At 46.4% G+C, this 6,235-nt stretch overlaps 1 protein-coding gene and 1 long non-coding RNA gene across 2 annotated transcripts in view; one reads left to right on the forward strand and one right to left on the reverse strand.

Moving 5' to 3' along the window:
• EDAR (ectodysplasin A receptor) overlaps positions 1–1,053 on the reverse strand; it is a 73,167-nt gene extending 72,114 nt beyond the window's left edge. Inside the window, exon 1 of the mRNA XM_052774043.1 lies at positions 827–1,053. The gene's annotated coding sequence lies outside the window, so the exon portion shown is untranslated. The remainder of the gene's footprint in view (positions 1–826) is intronic.
• A 116-nt stretch (positions 1,054–1,169) lies between these two features.
• On the forward strand, positions 1,170–5,962 carry LOC128135248 (uncharacterized). Its single transcript, XR_008233028.1, has 2 exons — positions 1,170–1,271; positions 5,172–5,962. It is a non-coding gene; the product is annotated as an uncharacterized LOC128135248 (long non-coding RNA).
• The last annotated feature ends 273 nt before the right edge of the window (positions 5,963–6,235 follow it).

The following is a 6,235-nucleotide window of genomic DNA, read 5'->3' on the forward strand; positions in this document are numbered from 1 at the left end:
GTCTTTCATAGTCCTGCAAGGCTCACGCAGGGCACTTTACTGTTGGAGGAGGTTTTGCAGCCCTGGCTGAGCTCTCTGCTCCCCCCCAGTTAGCTGAGCTGGGCATTTCAAAGCTACTCCGGCACTACGTACGGCTGCAGCGTACCGTGCGCGGAGCAGGTATGCGATGCCACCGCTGCCCAGGCGCTCCTCCGTGTCGGCGGCAGCCCGCTTTCCTCTCCGGACCTCAGTCCCACAGCACCCTTTTACAGCCAGATTGTGGAAGCAGGGAAAATAAAAACCGGCATGCTACAGACACGTATTCACATGGATATGCAGTCAGCCGCAACGCTAGTGATGCTGTGATATCTTACAGCGTTGGTTGTGATCTCAAAAGTACGGTAACAGTCTAAAAGGTACAGGCAAGTTAGTTTACAATGTCAACACAAACCCCCGAACAGCAGTTCCACTATCCTCTGGAGAAATACGTATTTCCACTCAAATAAAAAAACCCCGCTGGATCCTCTAGAGTTTGTGAACTGGTCAGAACATCGGTACTCTTAATAATAAAAAAGTCTAAAACACCTTCCATGTGAGGAAACTTTAGCTTTTAAACAAAGATGCTACCAGGAACTGTAGCTACTTTCTAGCATTCACAGAAAAAAAAAAAAAAAAAGGCAGTTCTTTAGTCCAATGCCAGGAGCAGAGAAACTCACTGAACGGTAGATCTCGTTCAAACGAAACCTAAAAACGACACGATTTCCAGCCACAGCCCTCGGCGACCTCCCCGCGGCAGAGCCACGCCGGCTTCGCGGAGAGGCAGCAGACGCGCCCGACGCGAGCCTACCTTGCGCCGATGGGTTCACCACCGCCGAAGGCCGGAGAAGAAGTCCTCCGGTGGGTACGGGACTCGGGCTAACCACTGGGTCGGGTTCTCGCAGGTGCCGAAGCTCGGGCACAGCCGCCGCGCGTCTCCTCTCGTGGCAGATCTTGTCGTGAACGTCCCCAGCCGGGTCCCAGGGGAGCGCAAAGGCAGCAAAGCCCACCACCCCACGCTCCCTTTGCGGACTCGCAGGAGCTTCCCAACAACTTCTCCTTCCCCGTTTGCTTTCTGCCGAGGAAGTTTTTTTGGCAAAGCCGCGGGTGCCGGAGCGGGCTCGGCTGGCTGAGGAAACTCGCTTACCCCATCTAGAGGTGCACGGCAGGAGGAGGAGGAACCCCCCGGCCCCGTCCCGCTCCCGCCGAGTTCGGATTTTGCTGGTGAAGAGGAGGAAAAAGGTGGTTTTTGTCAGGTTTGGTTGGGAGAAGGGGAGCAGGACCGTGGGGGGGCAGAGGAGGGGAAGGATTCTGGGGAGCTCCTGGGGGTGGAAGGGGCGAGGGGGGGGAGTTTGATGATTGAACCGGTTCAGGGCGGCGAATGTCGGTGTGTCAAAATCAAACTATTCTACACAAACACCTTGGGTTTGAGGGAGATTGGGGTGACTCCTCTGAAGCCCGCCTCGCTTTCTTGCCCTTCGGCAGCAGGTTTGGGGACCCCCCCGGACTTCGTCGGGGCAGGACAGCGTGGGAGACCCCAAGAATCCCCGGGACCTGTGAGGGCTGCCAGGGCACACAGCTCCCTGTTGCTTTTAGCAAATTCTAAAGGAATAACTTTGATGTTTTTCAAACTGAAAATGTCATAGCTAGCTTTATGAACCACCGATTCTTTTCTTCCAGAGCAAAAAAGAAATATTCTTATCCTGTTGAGCTTTCTAAAGGTTGCAAATTCTGGCTGTCAGCTAGCTCTCTGCTTGAGGGAATTACCAGTATTTCTGGAAAGACAGTGTTCCTTAAAATTGGAAAATGTGAAATAACCTACTCAGATAGCATTATTTAACACTGAAGTGAAAATAAATGAAATGTGAAAAAGCCAACACACCTTCAAATGGCTTGAGTGCAATGAGGTCATAAAGGAGAAACATATCAACATTACAACTATGTTTGTGAGCATCCAACACGTGGTATGAAAAGCTGACAGTGCTTGGTAGATCAGTGGAAAATATTTCTCAAAGGAGACCTTTCAGCCTTGCTGGAATACAAGATTCATAAAATCTGTATTCTGGTATACGCTGTTCTTGCAACTCCACAGCTGACCTGACAGTCACCATACTGTTGGGCAAATGTATGCATTGAAAACAGGGGTGCACTCGTTCTTATTATTTGACACATATCAAACTCCATGCTATGAATCAACATTAAATTATAATTGGGCATTTTTTCATTTTATTAAGAAAGATATTCAATTCAGTGGTTCCAGTTGTCAAAGACTGACTCTGGGCTACACGGCAAGTTGCTTCCTTCTTATCTGCAGAGAAGAAAAGGTTATGGCTGGTATCACAACACAGACAAAACATGGCTAAGCATGCCTGACCTTCCAAAGGAGCTGCTTCTCTTAGCAGCAGGTGAGTCGTTCCTGAAATTAGTTCCTTGCTGAGATGAGGTTATATGAGAGACAAGGATAAAGGTGGTAATAGCTGAGCAGGGCGGGTTCACTGGAAATGATGGAATGAACTAGGAATGAGGTTACCTCCCTACAGCCCACAGGGTGCATCTGTTCCTGAGAAGAGAGGCAGCAGGACCATGAAACACAGAAGAAAGTGTGGAGCAGAAGGCAGAAGGAGAACAACAGCTTTTTAGCCCCGTTTCCTGTGGAAATGAGGCTCATGCGATGTTTCTGTTCCCTCCTAACAACTTTTGAATCCACTGGCCAACAAAGATACGTCCTCAGAAGTCTCTAATAATAAGCAGCTGGCTATAGACAGTCATCCCCAATTTGTTGCCCAGATTTGGGGAAACCACAGTGTGAACACACCTTATGAGAAAGCAACAAATCCGTGCAGAGAGAGACCTCACACGTTCTCCAGTCACCCAAAAAGCATACATCTTCTTAGACCACACAAGTCAGTCAACCCACAGGACACAAATCTGTAGGAAATCAGGATTCATTAGTTCCAGTACTTCTGGAGCAAGATGTTTTTCTGAGGATGGTTTATCATCACGGGTCTGAGAGGCGCTGGAGGATTTTATGTTTTATATCTTTAACCTAAATTAGGTTATTTTTCATTCGTCTGGTTCTCCCAGTCTTCTAAGCAGAAGGCAATCAAAAGCCACAACCGGAATGTGCTCTCAGCTGTTTAGCAGCCCTGCTGACCTCAGGCACCCAGGCCGTGCCTAGGGTAAAATCGCAACGCAATACGGGTGCCCAAGGTCCTGCCTCTGAGTGAGCAGCTCGTGGTTTGGTCTTGAAGTCCACATCCTACCAAGGCTGACAGCTGGCCCGGAGGTGCTGAGTGTGTGCCCTTTGCAGTGGCGAAGAGCTGTGTGAAAAAAAAGGAGCTCATCTTTTGCTGACCCAGTCACGGTGGAAAAGTAAGTATGAAAGAAAAAGAAGAGCTACCTTTGTCAAAGGGCCTCCAAAACGAGAGCGTTTTTTTAAGTTGTCACATTGATGCCTGGCATCAGGTACCAGGCTGAAAGGATTAACTCCCCCTTTCAGCCCCTATGACATCCACGTGTGTCCACCCACCCTCTCTGACACATCTGAAATTCCTACCCCTGAGCACCCAGCCGGAACGAGGGGACTTGCAAACGTCAGTGCCAAAAGAAGTATATGCGGCCACAAGGGAGGAAAGGAGGGTTGGGTTGTGATAACTTATGGACTCAGCGATCCGGGCTTGTGAGGCTTCTTACTGCTTACCTCTTCTATCAGGATGGAGGGCTCCGTGGCATATGGGCATCTGTTGTCACATAATCATCCTTCCACGCTACCTTCAGTCACGTAAGAGGCAGCACGAGGGCAGAGTATGTCACTGAAATATTCCTTAGGTTTATCCAAAGGGCCTGTGTCTTCCCTCAAGTCATGGGAGAAGTAGGGTGACAGGAAAAGTACCTGCACTACGTGTCCAAAACAGACAGTGGGTTTGCCTTGTGTGCGTTCTTGCTGCTGTCATCAGCTAAGTAAGGCAGATGGGACTCTCCCTTTTGCATTTTACGTCCTCTCCCTTTTCTGCAGGGGCTCATATTCCTCTGCCCCACCGTGGTGCAGGACACTTGTGTCCAGAGATGGTGACACAAGGAGGAGAAGGAGAGAGGATTATGAGACACTTTGGTCCTTGGAGATCCTTTCTCCTTGTGTGGTAGAAAATCACCTGCTTTATACCCAAAGCTGAGCCATCTAAAGACCTCTTTTGTCTCCCAGAAGTTGCGATGTTCATCTTGTTGCAAAACTAAGGGCTAAGAGAGAAAAATACTGTAAGAAGGAAAAGTAAAATAATTGAACCGAACACCCTAGGAATGAAAAGACAGCACTTCTGGGGGTGTGCTTGGTAAGCAGCCCCTTTCCCAGAGCCTACATTTCTTTCCCAAAGCACAGAATTGCGAGCAGACACCTTCCATCTTCCATTAGTATCCCACCTGCTTCAAAGGCTGGACTCACTGATGTTAAACGGATGACTACACGTGAGTGTGCTCACCCAGGGCTTCTAACCTTCTTCCTTTCCTTCATAATCCACCCAGTCCCCTCAGTCGGGTTTGTTTCAACACTTACCACCACCCTCAGCCCTTCTCCCCCAACGCTTTCGACCTCCACGTGGTTGGCAAACAGGTTCTGCCCTTCACGGGTTCTCTTCAGTCCATGAACCACAGCACTCCCTTTCAGCCGCTGCATTTTTTTATTAGGCCTGAGAAAACACACTGGTGCTGGTTTGTGTAGAGACTAGTCTGAAAAAGGTTTCCTACAGCCAGGAAGGTTTGATTTATTTCAAATGGTATCTCTCAGAGGTTCTTCAAATTTTCCTGACTCACTTCTCCAGTTGACTCATTACAAGCCCCCAGCCTCACAGGTAGCTGGGAACTGAAGCTGATTACCAGTAGTCAGAAAACCCTATGCAGCATTTGGAGAACTTCTTCCAAATCATTAGGCAGACTATTCCAGGCTAGCTCATTCAAATATTTTTCTTATTTTCAGAATTATATCTCTCTATAAGGAAGGCAGCAAGCATCTGAAAACTATGAAGCAGTTAACTTAGCTCAAACACCAACAGTAACCATGCTCTTGTGTTTGCAATAAATATTTGAAATAATTAACAACATATTTCTGTGCCTTCTAGAATGTATGTAATTAACAAATGTATTAATCATGACTCCCTTCCTAGAAGGAAGACCTCATGCCAACTACTGCAGAAGTAGTTAAACCAAAACCACCTTTTCCCTTGTTGCTGAGAGACAACACTTTTTATGTTATATGGTATTTTCTTCAGACTTTCAAAAACTCAGGTGGGCTTTGGAGAACACAGGAGGATGGATCCAAGGACAACCCTTTCTCAAATGTCTGAAAAGCCAAGGGAAGAGACGAAGCTGGGAAAGAGTTAAGCTGAAAGGCCAGGACCAAATGGGGTACAGGACACTTGGGACACACTGTTGTAGGAGCTTGTATTAAAAGTACTCTTAAGAGGCCTCTTCCTGCATTACAAGTGTCTATTGGAGTTTTGCTACTGATTTAATAAGAAGATCGGAGGCTAGGACAGTCAGTAGCTCAGGCTCTTTTGAGCTAGACTTTGGATATAAAATTTTAAACCAGGGATCAGTGGATATTTACTGTGTTACACTGTATTTCAGTCTGGATTTGTAGCTTCATTCTCTGCAGTATCTTTGTTCACATGTATTGTTTTGCATTGTAATTTTTCACTTTTGCATATATGTTGTCCTTTTCTATACATTGACATTTCTGTACTTACTGTTGCAAAATTATTTGCTTTACCAAAGTCTTTCCATATAGTTTCACTTAGTTTTATTCCTTGATGCATATTCTCTAGACAAGACATTCATCAAATGGTTGGTTTGTTTTCCTTACCATATTCATATCTCTAAAACTTTGTCACATTTTGTGAGGTTTTATTATTTGGGGAGGTGAGAGAACTGTGGGTATTAAAGAACATTAATCTCTGATGCTTCTGGATTTGTTATTTGTTGTTCCAAACTTTTGCAGTACTGTGAGACATTCCTTCCACCTTCATCTTTGATGTTCTTGCCTATCATCTCATTTAATTTTAGAATTTCTCTGCCAGTGTCAGACCGTTTCTTTATCCTCCTAACCTTTAGGGGAGCCCTTAGGATATGTATGTATTCAATGTAAGTTATGCATACTTACACACATGCTGATGTTCTGTCCAAAATCAAGAAGACAATGTGAGCTGACCTTGTATTTTCTCTATCATTT

The sequence above is a fragment of the Harpia harpyja genome, chromosome 22, assembly GCF_026419915.1.
Source record: "Harpia harpyja isolate bHarHar1 chromosome 22, bHarHar1 primary haplotype, whole genome shotgun sequence".
NCBI lineage: Eukaryota > Metazoa > Chordata > Aves > Accipitriformes > Accipitridae > Harpia > Harpia harpyja.